This window comes from Chiloscyllium punctatum, chromosome 29 (genome assembly GCF_047496795.1).
Source record: "Chiloscyllium punctatum isolate Juve2018m chromosome 29, sChiPun1.3, whole genome shotgun sequence".
In the NCBI taxonomy this organism is placed as follows: domain Eukaryota; kingdom Metazoa; phylum Chordata; class Chondrichthyes; order Orectolobiformes; family Hemiscylliidae; genus Chiloscyllium; species Chiloscyllium punctatum.
The window spans coordinates 9832866-9847055 of record NC_092767.1 but is presented as its reverse complement, the minus strand read 5'-3'; positions in this window follow the sequence as shown (position 1 = coordinate 9847055).

Here is a 14190-nt window from a genome sequence, read left to right as displayed (position 1 = left end):
TTCAAGCCCCAACACTATCGGATATGTAAGTGCTGCTTCGAGATCCGACACTATCGGATATGTTCGTGCTGCTTTGAGCCCCAACACTATCGGATATGTAAGTGCTGCTTCGAGCCCCAACACTATCGAATATGTAAGTGCTGCTTAAAGCCCCAGCACGATCGGATATGTAAGTGCTGCTTTGAGCCCCAGCACTACCGGATATGTAAGTGCTGCTCAAGCCCCAACACTATCGGATATGTAAGTGCTGCTTTGAGCCCCAGCACGATCGGATATGTATGTGCTGCTTCAAACCCCAACACTATCAGATATGTAAGGGCTGCTTCAAGCCCCAACACTATCGGATATGTAAGTGCTGCTTCATGACCCAACACTATCGGATAAGAAAGTGCTGCTTCAAGCCCCAGCACTATTGGATATGTAAGTGCTGCTTCAAGCCCCAACCCTATCGGATATGTAAGTGCTACTTCGTGTCCCACCACTATCGGATATGTAATTGCTGCTTCGAGCCCCAACAATATCTGATATGTAAGTGCTGCTTCAAGCCCCAGCACTATCGGATATGTAAGTGCTGCTTCGAGCCCCAGCACTATCGGATATGTAAGTGCTGCTTCGAGTCCCACCACTATCGGATATGTAAGTGCTGCTTCGAGCCCCAGCACTATCGGATATGTAAGTGCTGCTTCGAGCCCCAGCACCATCGGATATGTATGTGCTGCTTCAAGCCCCAACACGATCGGATATGTAAGTGCTGCTTCAAGCCCCAGCACTATCGGATATGTAAGTGCTGCTTTGAGCCCCAGCACGATCGGATATGTAAGTGCTGCTTCAAACCGCAACACTATCGGATATGTAAGTGCTGCTTCAAGCCCCAACACTATCGGATATGTAAGTGCTGCTTCAAGCCCCAACACTATCGGATATGTAAGTGCTGCTTAGAGCCCCGACACTATCGGATATGTAAGTGCTGTTTCAAGCCCCAACACTATCGGATATGTAAGTGCTGCTTCGAGCCCCAACACTATCGGATATGTAAGTGCTGCTTCAAGCCCCAGCACGATCAGATATGTAAGTGCTGCTTCAAGCCCCAACACTATCGGATATGTAAGTGCTGCTTTGAGCCCCGACACTATCGGATATGTAAGTGCTGCTTCAAGCCCCAGCACGATCGGATATGTAAGTGCTGCTTTGAGCCCCAGCACTATCGGATATGTAAGTGCTGCTCAAGCCCCAACACCACCGGATATGTAAGTGCTGCTTTGAGCCCCAGCACGATCGGATATGTATGTGCTGCTTCAAACCCCAACACTATCAGATATGTAAGGGCTGCTTCAAGCCCCAACACTATCGGATATGTAAGTGCTGCTTCATGACCCAACACTATCGGATATGAAAGTGCTGCTTCAAGCCCCAGCACTATTGGATATGTAAGTGCTGCTTCAAGCCCCAACCCTATCGGATATGTAAGTGCTACTTCGTGTCCCACCACTATCGGATATGTAAGTGCTGCTTCGAGCCCCAACACTATCTGATATGTAAGTGCTGCTTTGAGCCCCAGCACGATCGGATATGTAAGTGCTGCTTCAAACCCCAACACTATCGGATATGTAAGGGCTGCTTCAAGCCCCAACACTGTCGGAAATGTAAGTGCTGCTTCATGACCCAACACTTTCGGATAAGTAAGTGCTGCTTTGAAACCCAGCACTATCGGATACGTAAGTGCTGCTTCAAGCACCAACACTATCGGATAGTTTAGTGCTGCCTCGAGCCCCAGCACTATCGGATATGTAAGTGCTGCGTCAAGCCCCAACACTATCGGATATGTAAGTGCTGCTTCGAGCCCCAGCATTATTGGATATGCAAGTGCTGCTTCAAGCCCCAACACTATCGGATATGTAAGTGCTGCTTCGATCCCCAAGACTATCGGATATGTAAGTGCTGCTTCAAGTCCCACCACTATCGGATATGGAAGTTCTGCTTCGAGCACCAGCACTATCGGATATGTAAGTGCTGCTTCAAAACCCCAACACTATCGGATGTGTAAGTGATGCTTCAAGCCCCAACACTATCGGATATGTAAGTGCTGCTTCATGCCCCAACACTATCGGATATGAAAGTGCTGCTTCAAGCCCCAACACTATCGGATATGTAAGTGCTGCTTCATGCCTCAACAGTATCGGATATGAAAGTGCTGCTTCAAGCCCCAGCACTATTGGATATGTAAGTGCTGCTTCATGCCCCAACACTATCGGATATGTAAGTGCTACTTCGTGTCCCACCACTATCGGATATGTAAGTTCTGCTTCAAGTCCCACGACTATTGGATATTTAAGAGCTGCTTCAAGCCCCAGCACTATCGGATATGTAAGTGCTGCTTCAAGCCCCAGCACTATCGGATATGTATGTGCTGCTTCAAGCCCCAACACGATCGGATATGTAAGTGCTGCCTCAAGCCCCAGCACTATCGGATATGTAAGTGCTGCTTTGAGCCCGAGCACGATCGGATATGTAAGTGCTGCTTCAAACCCCAACACTATCGGATATGTAAGTGCTGCTTCAAGCCGCAACACTATCGGATATGTAAGTGCTACTTCGTGTCCCAACACTATCGGATATGTAAGTGCTGCTTCGAGCCCCGACACTATCGGATATGTAAGTGCTGCTTCGAGCCCCAACACTATCGGATATGTCAGTGCTGCTTCAAGCCCCAACACTATCGGATATGTAAGTGCTGCTTCGAGCCGCAACACTATCGGATATGTAAGTGCTGCTTAAAGCCCCAGCACGATCGGATATGTAAGTGCTGCTTTGAGCCCCAACACTATCGGATATGTAAGTGCTGCTCAATCCCCAACACTATCGGATATGTAAGTGCTGCTTTGAGCCCCAGCGCGATCGGATATGTAAGTGCTGCTTCAAACACCAACACTATCGGATATGTAAGGGCTGCTTCAAGCCCCAACACTATCGGATATGTAAGTGCTGCTTCAAGCCCCAGCACTATTGGATATGTAAGTGCTGCTTCAAGCCCCAACACTATCGGATATGTAAGTGCTACTTCGTGTCCCACCACTATCGGATATGTAAGTGCTGCTTCGAGCCCCAACACTATCTGATATGTAAGTGCTGCTTCGAGTCCCACCACTATCGAATATGTAAGTGCTGCTTCGAGCCCCAGCACTATCGGATATTTAAGTGCTGCTTCGAGTCCCACCACTATCGGATATGTAAGTGCTGCTTCAAGCCCCAGCACTATCGGATATGTATGTGCTGCTTCAAGCCCCAACACGATCGGTTATGTAAGTGCTGCTTCAAGCCCCAACACTATCGGATATGTAAGTGCTTCTTTGAGCCCCAGCACGATCGGATATGTACGTGCTGCTTCAAACCCCAACACTATCGGATATGTAAGGGCTGCTTCAAGCCCCAACACTATCGGATATGTAAGTGCTGCTTCATGACACAACACTATCGGATATGAAAGTGTAGCTTCAAGCCCAGCACTATTGGATATGTAAGTGCTGCTTCAAGCCCCAACACTATGGGATATGTAAGTGCTGCTTCAAGCCCCAACACTATCGGATATGTAAGTGCATCTTCAAGTCCCACCAGTATCGGATATGGAAGTTCTGCTTTGAGCATCAGCACTATCGGATATGTAAGTGCAGCTTCGAGTCCCACCACTATCGGTAATGTAAGTGCTCCTTCAATCCCCAGCACTATCGGATATGTAAGTGCTGCTTCAAGCCCCAACCATATCGGATATGTAAGTGCTGCTTTGAGACCCAGCACTATCGGATATGTAAGTGCTGCTTCGAGCCCCAACACTATCGGATATGTAAGTGCTGCTTCGAGCCCCAACACTATCGGATATGTAAGTGATGCTTCAAGCCCCAACACTATCGGATATGAAAGTGCTGCTTCAAGCCCCAACACTATCGGATATGTAAGTGCTGCTTCATGCCCCAACACTATCGGATATGAAAGTGCTACTTCAAGCCCCAACATTATCGGATATGTAAGTGCTGCTTCGAGCCCCAACACTATCGGATATGTAAGTGCTGTTTCGAGCCCCAACACTATCGGATATGTAAGTGCTGCTTCCAGGCCCAACACGATCGGATATATAAGTGCTGCTTCAAGCCCCAGCACTATCGGATATGTAAGTGCTGCTTTGAGCCCCAGCAGTATCGGATATGTAAGTGCTGCTTCAAACCCCAACACTATCGGATATGTAAGTGCTGCTTCAAGCCCCAACACTATCGGATATGTAAGTGCTGCTTCCAGCCCCAACACTATCGGATATGTAAGTGCTGCTTCATGCCCCAACACTATCGGATATGGAAGTGCTGCTTCAAGCCCCAACACGATCGGAGATGTAAGTGCTGCTTCGAGCCCCAACACTATCGGATATGTAAGTGCTGCTTCAAGCCCCAACACTATCGGATGTGTAAGTGCTGCTTCGAAACCCAACATTATCGGATATGTAACTGCTGCTTCAAGCCCCAACACTATCGGATAAGTAAGTGCTGCTTCGAGCCCCAGCACAATCGGATATGTAAGTGCTGTTTCGAGCCCCAGCACTATCGGATATGTAAGTGCTGCTTCAAGTCCCAGCACTATCAGATATGTAAGTGCTGCTTCGAACCCCAGCACTATCGGAAACGTAAGTGCTGCTTCAAGCACCAACGCTATCGAATAGTTTAGTGCTGCCTCGAGCCCCAGCACTATCGGATATGTAAATGCTGCTTCAAGCCCAAGCAATATCGGATATGTAAGTGCTGCTTCGAGCCCCAACACGATCGGATATGTAAGTGCTGCCTCAAGCCCCAGCACTATCGGATATGTAAGTGCTGCTTTGAGCCCGAGCACGTTCGGATATGTAAGTACTGCTTCAAACCCCAACACTATCGGATATGTAAGTGCTGCTTCAAGCCGCAACACTATCGGATATGTAAGTGCTGCTTCAATCCCCAACACTATCGGATATGGAAGTGCTGCTTCGAGCCCCGACACTATCGGATATGTAAGTGCTGCTTCGAGCCCCAACACTATCGGATATGTAAGTCCTGCTTCAAGCCCCAGCACGATCGGATATGTAAGTGCTGCTTCAAACCCCAACACTATCGGATATGTAAGTGCTGCTTCGAGCCCCAGCACTATCGGATATGTAAGTGCTGCTTCGAGTCCCACCACTATCGGATATGTAAGTGCTGCTTCAAGCCCCAGCACGATCGGATATGTAAGTGCTGCTTCAAACCCCAACACTATCGGATATGTAAGGGCTGCTTCAAGCCCCAACACTATCGGATATGTAAGTGCTGCTTCATGACCCAACACTATCGGATATGTAAGTGCTGCTTCAAGCCCCAGCACTATTGGATATGTAAGTGCTGCTTCAAGCCCCAACACTATCGGATATGTAAGTGCTGCTTCGTGTCCCACCACTATCGGATATGTAAGTGCTGCTTCAAGTCCCACCACTATTGGATATTTAAGTGCTGCTTCAAGCCCCAGCACTATCGGATATGTAAGTGCTGCTTCAAGCCGCAGCACAATCGGATATGTATGTGCTGCTTCAAGCCCCAACACGATCGGATATGTAAGTGCTGCTTCAAGCCCCAGCACTATCGGATATGTAAGTGCTGCTTTGAGCCCCAGCACGATCGGATATGTAAGTGCTGCTTCAAACCGCAACACTATCGGATATGTAAGTGCTGCTTCAAGCCGCAACACTATCGGATATGTAAGTGCTGCTTCAAGCCCCAACACTATCGGATATGTAAGTGCTGCTTCGAGCCCCAACACTATCGGATATGTAAGTGCTGCTTCAAGCCCCAGCACGATCGGATATGTAAGTGCTGCTTTGAGCCCCAGCACTATCGGATATGTAAGTGCTGCTCAAGCCCCAACACTATCGGATATGTAAGTGCTGCTTTGAGCCCCAGCACGATCGGATATGTATGTGCTGCTTCAAACCCCAACACTATCAGATATGTAAGGGCTGCTTCAAGCCCCAACACTATCGGATATGTAAGTGCTGCTTCATGACCCAACACTATCGGATATGAAAGTGCTGCTTCAAGCCCCAGCACTATTGGATATGTAAGTGCTGCTTCAAGCCCCAACCCTATCGGATATGTAAGTGCTACTTCGTGTCCCACCACTATCGGATATGTAATTGCTGCTTCGAGCCCCAACAATATCTGATATGTAAGTGCTGCTTCAAGCCCCAGCACTATCGGATATGTAAGTGCTGCTTCGAGCCCCAGCACTATCGGATATGTAAGTGCTGCTTCGAGTCCCACCACTATCGGATATGTAAGTGCTGCTTCGAGCCCCAGCACTATCGGATATGTAAGTGCTGCTTCGAGCCCCAGCACTATCGGATATGTATGTGCTGCTTCAAGCCCCAACACGATCGGATATGTAAGTGCTGCTTCAAGCCCCAGCACTATCGGATATGTAAGTGCTGCTTTGAGCCCCAGGACGTTCGGATATGTAAGTGCTGCTTCAAACCGCAACACTATCGGATATGTAAGTGCTGCTTCAAGCCCCAACACTATCGGATATGTAAGTGCTGCTTCAAGCCCCAACACTATCGGATATGAAAGTGCTGCTTCAAGCCCCAGCACTATTGGATATGTAAGTGCTGCTTCAAGCCCCAACCCTATCGGATATGTAAGTGCTACTTCGTGTCCCACCACTATCGGATATGTAAGTGCTGCTTCGAGCCCCAACACTATCGGATATGTAAGTGCTGCTTCAAGCCCCAACACTATCGGATATGAAAGTGCTGCTTCAAGCCCCAGCACTATTGGATATGTAAGTGCTGCTTCAAGCCCCAACCCTATCGGATATGTAAGTGCTACTTCGTGTCCCACCACTATCGGATATGTAAGTGCTGCTTCGAGCCCCAACACTATCTGATATGTAATTGCTGCTTCAAGCCCCAGCACGATCGGATATGTAAGTGCTGCTTTGAGCCCCAGCACTATCGGATATGTAAGTGCTGCTTTGAGCCCCAGCACGATCGGATATGTAAGTGCTGCTTCAAACCGCAACACTATCGGATATGTAAGTGCTGCTTCAAGCCGCAACCTGATCGGATATGTAAGTGCTGCTTCAAGCCCCAACACTATCGGATATGTAAGTGCTGCTTTGAGCCCCGACACTATCGGATATGTAAGTGCTGCTTCAAGCCCCAGCACGATCGGATATGTAAGTGCTGCTTTGAGCCCCAGCACTATCGGATATGTAAGTGCTGCTCAAGCCCCAACACCACCGGATATGTAAGTGCTGCTTTGAGCCCCAGCACGATCGGATATGTATGTGCTGCTTCAAACCCCAACACTATCAGATATGTAAGGGCTGCTTCAAGCCCCAACACTATCGGATATGTAAGTGCTGCTTCATGACCCAACACTATCGGATATGAAAGTGCTGCTTCAAGCCCCAGCACTATTGGATATGTAAGTGCTGCTTCAAGCCCCAACCCTATCGGATATGTAAGTGCTACTTCGTGTCCCACCACTATCGGATATGTAAGTGCTGCTTCGAGCCCCAACACTATCTGATATGTAAGTGCTGCTTCAATCCCCAGCACGATCGGATATGTAAGTGCTGCTTTGAGCCCCAGCACTATCGGATATGTAACTGCTGCTCAAGCCCCAACACTATCGGAAATGTAAGTGCTGCTTTGAGCCCCAGCACGATCGGATATGTAAGTGCTGCTTCAAACCCCAACACTATCGGATATGTAAGGGCTGCTTCAAGCCCCAACACTGTCGGAAATGTAAGTGCTGCTTCATGACCCAACACTTTCGGATAAGTAAGTGCTGCTTTGAAACCCAGCACTATCGGATACGTAAGTGCTGCTTCAAGCACCAACACTATCGGATAGTTTAGTGCTGCCTCGAGCCCCAGCACTATCGGATATGTAAGTGCTGCTTCAAGCCCCAACACTATCGGATATGTAAGTGCTGCTTCGAGCCCCAGCATTATTGGATATGCAAGTGCTGCTTCAAGCCCCAACACTATCGGATATGTAAGTGCTGCTTCGATCCCCAAGACTATCGGATATGTAAGTGCTGCTTCAAGTCCCACCACTATCGGATATGGAAGTTCTGCTTCGAGCACCAGCACTATCGGATATGTAAGTGCTGCTTCAAAACCCCAACACTATCGGATGTGTAAGTGATGCTTCAAGCCCCAACACTATCGGATATGTAAGTGCTGCTTCATGCCCCAACACTATCGGATATGAAAGTGCTGCTTCAAGCCCCAGCACTATTGGATATGTCAGTGCTGCTTCAAGCCCCAACACTATCGGATATGTAAGTGCTACTTCGTGTCCCACCACTATCGGATATGTAAGTGCTGCTTCAAGTCCCACCACTGTTGGATATTTAAGTGCTGCTTCAAGCCCCAGCAGTATCGGATATGTAAGTGCTGCTTCAAGCCCCAGCACTATCGGATATGTTTGTGCTGCTTCAAGCCCCAACATGATCGGATATGTAAGTGCTGCTTCAAGCCCCAGCACTATCGGATATGTAAGTGCTGCTTTGAGCCCCAGCACGATCGGATATGTAAGTGCTGCTTCAAACCCCAACACTATCGGATATGTAAGTGCTGCTTCAAGCCGCAACACTATCGGATATGTAAGTGCTGCTTCAAGCCCCAGCACTATCGGATATATAACTGCTGCTTCGAACCCCTGCACTATCGGATACATAAGTGCTGCATCGAACCCCAACACTATCGCATATGTAAGTGCTGCTTCGTGCTTGAACACTATCGGATATGTAAGTGCTGCATCAAGCCCCAGCACTATCGGATATGTCAGTGCTGCTTTGAGGCCCAACACTATCGGATATGAAAGTGCTGCTTCAAGCCCCAACACTATCGGATATGTAAGTGCTGCTTCAAACCCCAACACTATCGGATATGTAAGTGCTACTTCGTGTCCCACCACTATCGGATATGTAAGTGCTGCTTCGAGCCCCAACACTATCTGATATGTAAGTGCTGCTTCAAGCCCCAGCACTATCGGATATGTAAGTGCTGCTTCGAGCCCCAGCACTATCGGATATGTAAGTGCTGCTTCAAGCTGCAACACGATCGGATATGTAAGTGCTGCTTCAAGCCCCAACACTATCGGATATGTAAGTGCTGCTTTGAGCCCCAGCACGATCGGATATGTACGTGCTGCTTCAAACCCCAACACTATTGGATATGTAAGGGCTGCTTCAAGACCCAACACTATCGGATATGTAAGTGCTGCTTTGATCCCCAGCACGATCGGATATGTACGTGCTGCTTCAAACCCCAACACTATCGGATATGTAAGGGCAGCTTCAAGCCCCAACACTATCGGATATGTAAGTGCTGCTTCATGACACAACACTATCGGATATGAAAGTGCTGCTTCAAGCACCAGCACTATTGGATATGTAAGTGCTGCTTCAAGCCCCAACACTATGGGATATGTAAGTGCTGCTTCAAACCCCAACACGATCGGATATGTAAGTGCATCTTCAAGTCCCACCAGTATCGGATATGGAAGTTCTGCTTGGAGCATCAGCACTATCGGATATGTAAGTGCAGCTTCGAGTCCCACCACTATCGGATATGTAAGTGCTCCTTCAATCCCCAGCACTATCGGATATGTAAGTGCTGCTTCAAGCCCCAACCATATCGGATATGTAAGTGCTGCTCTGAGACCCAGCACTATCGGATATGTAAGTGCTGCTTCGAGTCCCACCACTATCGGATATGTAAGTGCTGCTTCGAGCCCCAGCACTATCGGATATGTAAGTGCTGCTTCGAGCCCCAGCACTATCGGATATGTATGTGCTGCTTCAAGCCCCAACACGATCGGATATGTAAGTGCTGCTTCAAGCCCCAGCACTATCGGATATGTAAGTGCTGCTTTGAGCCCCAGGACGTTCGGATATGTAAGTGCTGCTTCAAACCGCAACACTATCGGATATGTAAGTGCTGCTTCAAGCCCCAACACTATCGGATATGTAAGTGCTGCTTCAAGCCCCAACACTATCGGATATGAAAGTGCTGCTTCAAGCCCCAGCACTATTGGATATGTAAGTGCTGCTTCAAGCCCCAACCCTATCGGATATGTAAGTGCTACTTCGTGTCCCACCACTATCGGATATGTAAGTGCTGCTTCGAGCCCCAACACTATCGGATATGTAAGTGCTGCTTCAAGCCCCAACACTATCGGATATGAAAGTGCTGCTTCAAGCCCCAGCACTATTGGATATGTAAGTGCTGCTTCAAGCCCCAACCCTATCGGATATGTAAGTGCTACTTCGTGTCCCACCACTATCGGATATGTAAGTGCTGCTTCGAGCCCCAACACTATCTGATATGTAATTGCTGCTTCAAGCCCCAGCACGATCGGATATGTAAGTGCTGCTTTGAGCCCCAGCACTATCGGATATGTAAGTGCTGCTTTGAGCCCCAGCACGATCGGATATGTAAGTGCTGCTTCAAACCGCAACACTATCGGATATGTAAGTGCTGCTTCAAGCCGCAACCTGATCGGATATGTAAGTGCTGCTTCAAGCCCCAACACTATCGGATATGTAAGTGCTGCTTTGAGCCCCGACACTATCGGATATGTAAGTGCTGCTTCAAGCCCCAGCACGATCGGATATGTAAGTGCTGCTTTGAGCCCCAGCACTATCGGATATGTAAGTGCTGCTCAAGCCCCAACACCACCGGATATGTAAGTGCTGCTTTGAGCCCCAGCACGATCGGATATGTATGTGCTGCTTCAAACCCCAACACTATCAGATATGTAAGGGCTGCTTCAAGCCCCAACACTATCGGATATGTAAGTGCTGCTTCATGACCCAACACTATCGGATATGAAAGTGCTGCTTCAAGCCCCAGCACTATTGGATATGTAAGTGCTGCTTCAAGCCCCAACCCTATCGGATATGTAAGTGCTACTTCGTGTCCCACCACTATCGGATATGTAAGTGCTGCTTCGAGCCCCAACACTATCTGATATGTAAGTGCTGCTTCAATCCCCAGCACGATCGGATATGTAAGTGCTGCTTTGAGCGCCAGCACTATCGGATATGTAACTGCTGCTCAAGCCCCAACACTATCGGAAATGTAAGTGCTGCTTTGAGCCCCAGCACGATCGGATATGTAAGTGCTGCTTCAAACCCCAACACTATCGGATATGTAAGGGCTGCTTCAAGCCCCAACACTGTCGGAAATGTAAGTGCTGCTTCATGACCCAACACTTTCGGATAAGTAAGTGCTGCTTTGAAACCCAGCACTATCGGATACGTAAGTGCTGCTTCAAGCACCAACACTATCGGATAGTTTAGTGCTGCCTCGAGCCCCAGCACTATCGGATATGTAAGTGCTGCTTCAAGCCCCAACACTATCGGATATGTAAGTGCTGCTTCGAGCCCCAGCATTATTGGATATGCAAGTGCTGCTTCAAGCCCCAACACTATCGGATATGTAAGTGCTGCTTCGATCCCCAAGACTATCGGATATGTAAGTGCTGCTTCAAGTCCCACCACTATCGGATATGGAAGTTCTGCTTCGAGCACCAGCACTATCGGATATGTAAGTGCTGCTTCAAAACCCCAACACTATCGGATGTGTAAGTGATGCTTCAAGCCCCAACACTATCGGATATGTAAGTGCTGCTTCATGCCCCAACACTATCGGATATGAAAGTGCTGCTTCAAGCCCCAGCACTATTGGATATGTAAGTGCTGCTTCAAGCCCCAACACTATCGGATATGTAAGTGCTACTTCGTGTCCCACCACTGTTGGATATTTAAGTGCTGCTTCAAGCCCCAGCAGTATCGGATATGTAAGTGCTGCTTCAAGCCCCAGCACTATCGGATATGTTTGTGCTGCTTCAAGCCCCAACACGATCGGATATGTAAGTGCTGCTTCAAGCCCCAGCACTATCGGATATGTAAGTGCTGCTTTGAGCCCCAGCACGATCGGATATGTAAGTGCTGCTTCAAACCCCAACACTATCGGATATGTAAGTGCTGCTTCAAGCCGCAACACTATCGGATATGTAAGTGCTGCTTCAAGCCCCAGCACTATCGGATATATAACTGCTGCTTCGAACCCCTGCACTATCGGATACATAAGTGCTGCATCGAACCCCAACACTATCGCATATGTAAGTGCTGCTTCGTACCTGAACACTATCGGATATGTAAGTGCTGCATCAAGCCCCAGCACTATCGGATATGTCAGTGCTGCTTTGAGGCCCAACACTATCGGATATGAAAGTGCTGCTTCAAGCCCCAACACTATCGGATATGTAAGTGCTGCTTCAAACCCCAACACTATCGGATATGTAAGTGCTACTTCGTGTCCCACCACTATCGGATATGTAAGTGCTGCTTCGAGCCCCAACACTATCTGATATGTAAGTGCTGCTTCAAGCCCCAGCACTATCGGATATGTAAGTGCTGCTTCGAGCCCCAGCACTATCGGATATGTAAGTGCTGCTTCAAGCTGCAACACGATCGGATATGTAAGTGCTGCTTCAAGCCCCAACACTATCGGATATGTAAGTGCTGCTTTGAGCCCCAGCACGATCGGATATGTACGTGCTGCTTCAAACCCCAACACTATTGGATATGTAAGGGCTGCTTCAAGACCCAACACTATCGGATATGTAAGTGCTGCTTTGATCCCCAGCACGATCGGATATGTACGTGCTGCTTCAAACCCCAACACTATCGGATATGTAAGGGCAGCTTCAAGCCCCAACACTATCGGATATGTAAGTGCTGCTTCATGACACAACACTATCGGATATGAAAGTGCTGCTTCAAGCCCCAGCACTATTGGATATGTAAGTGCTGCTTCAAGCCCCAACACTATGGGATATGTAAGTGCTGCTTCAAACCCCAACACGATCGGATATGTAAGTGCATCTTCAAGTCCCACCAGTATCGGATATGGAAGTTCTGCTTGGAGCATCAGCACTATCGGATATGTAAGTGCAGCTTCGAGTCCCACCACTATCGGATATGTAAGTGCTCCTTCAATCCCCAGCACTATCGGATATGTAAGTGCTGCTTCAAGCCCCAACCATATCGGATATGTAAGTGCTGCTCTGAGACCCAGCACTATCGGATATGTAAGTGCTGCTTCGAGCCCCAACACTATCGGATATGTAAGTGCTGCTTCGAGCCCCAACACTATCGGATATGTAAGTGCTGCTTCAAGCCCCAGCACGATCGGATATGTAAGTGCTGCTTTGAGCCCCAGCACGATCGGATCTGTAAGTGCTGCTTCAAACCCCAACACTATCGGATATGTAAGGGCTGCTTCAAGCCCCAACACAATCCGATATGAAAGTGCTGCTTCATGACCCAACACTATCGGATATGAAAGTGCTGCTTCGAGCCCCAGCACTATTGGATATGTAACTGCTGCTTCAAGCCCCAACACTATCGGATAAGTTCGTGCTGCTTCGAGCCCCAGCACTATCGGATATGTAAGTGCTGTTTCGAGCCCCAGCACTATCGGATATGTAAGTGCTGCTTCAAGTCCCAGCACTATCAGATATGTAAGTGCTGCTTCGAACCCCAGCACTATCGGATACGTAAGTGCTGCTTCAAGCATCAACACTATCAGATAGTTTAGTGCTGCCTCGAGCCCCAGCACTATTGGATATGTAAATCCTGCTTCAAGCCCAAGCAATATCGGATATGTAAGTGCTGCTTCGAGCCCCAGCATTATTGGATATGCAAGTGCTGCTTCAAGCCCCAACACTATCGGATATGTAAGTGCTGCTTCGATCCCCAAGACTATCGGATATGTAAGTGCTGCTTCAAGTCCCACCACTATCGGATATGGAAGTTCTGCTTCGAGTACCAGCACTATCGGATATGTAAGTGCTGCTTCAAACCCCAACACTATCGGATGTGTAAGTGCTGCTTCAAGCCCCAACACTATCGGATATGTAAGTGCTGCTTCATGCCTCAACAGTATCGGATATGAAAGTGCTGCTTCAAGCCCCAGCACTATTGGATATGTAAGTGCTGCTTCATGCCCCAACACTATCGGATATGTAAGTGCTACTTCGTGTCCCACCACTATCGGATATGTAAGTTCTGCTTCAAGTCCCACCACTATTGGATATTTAAGAGCTGCTTCAAGCCCCAG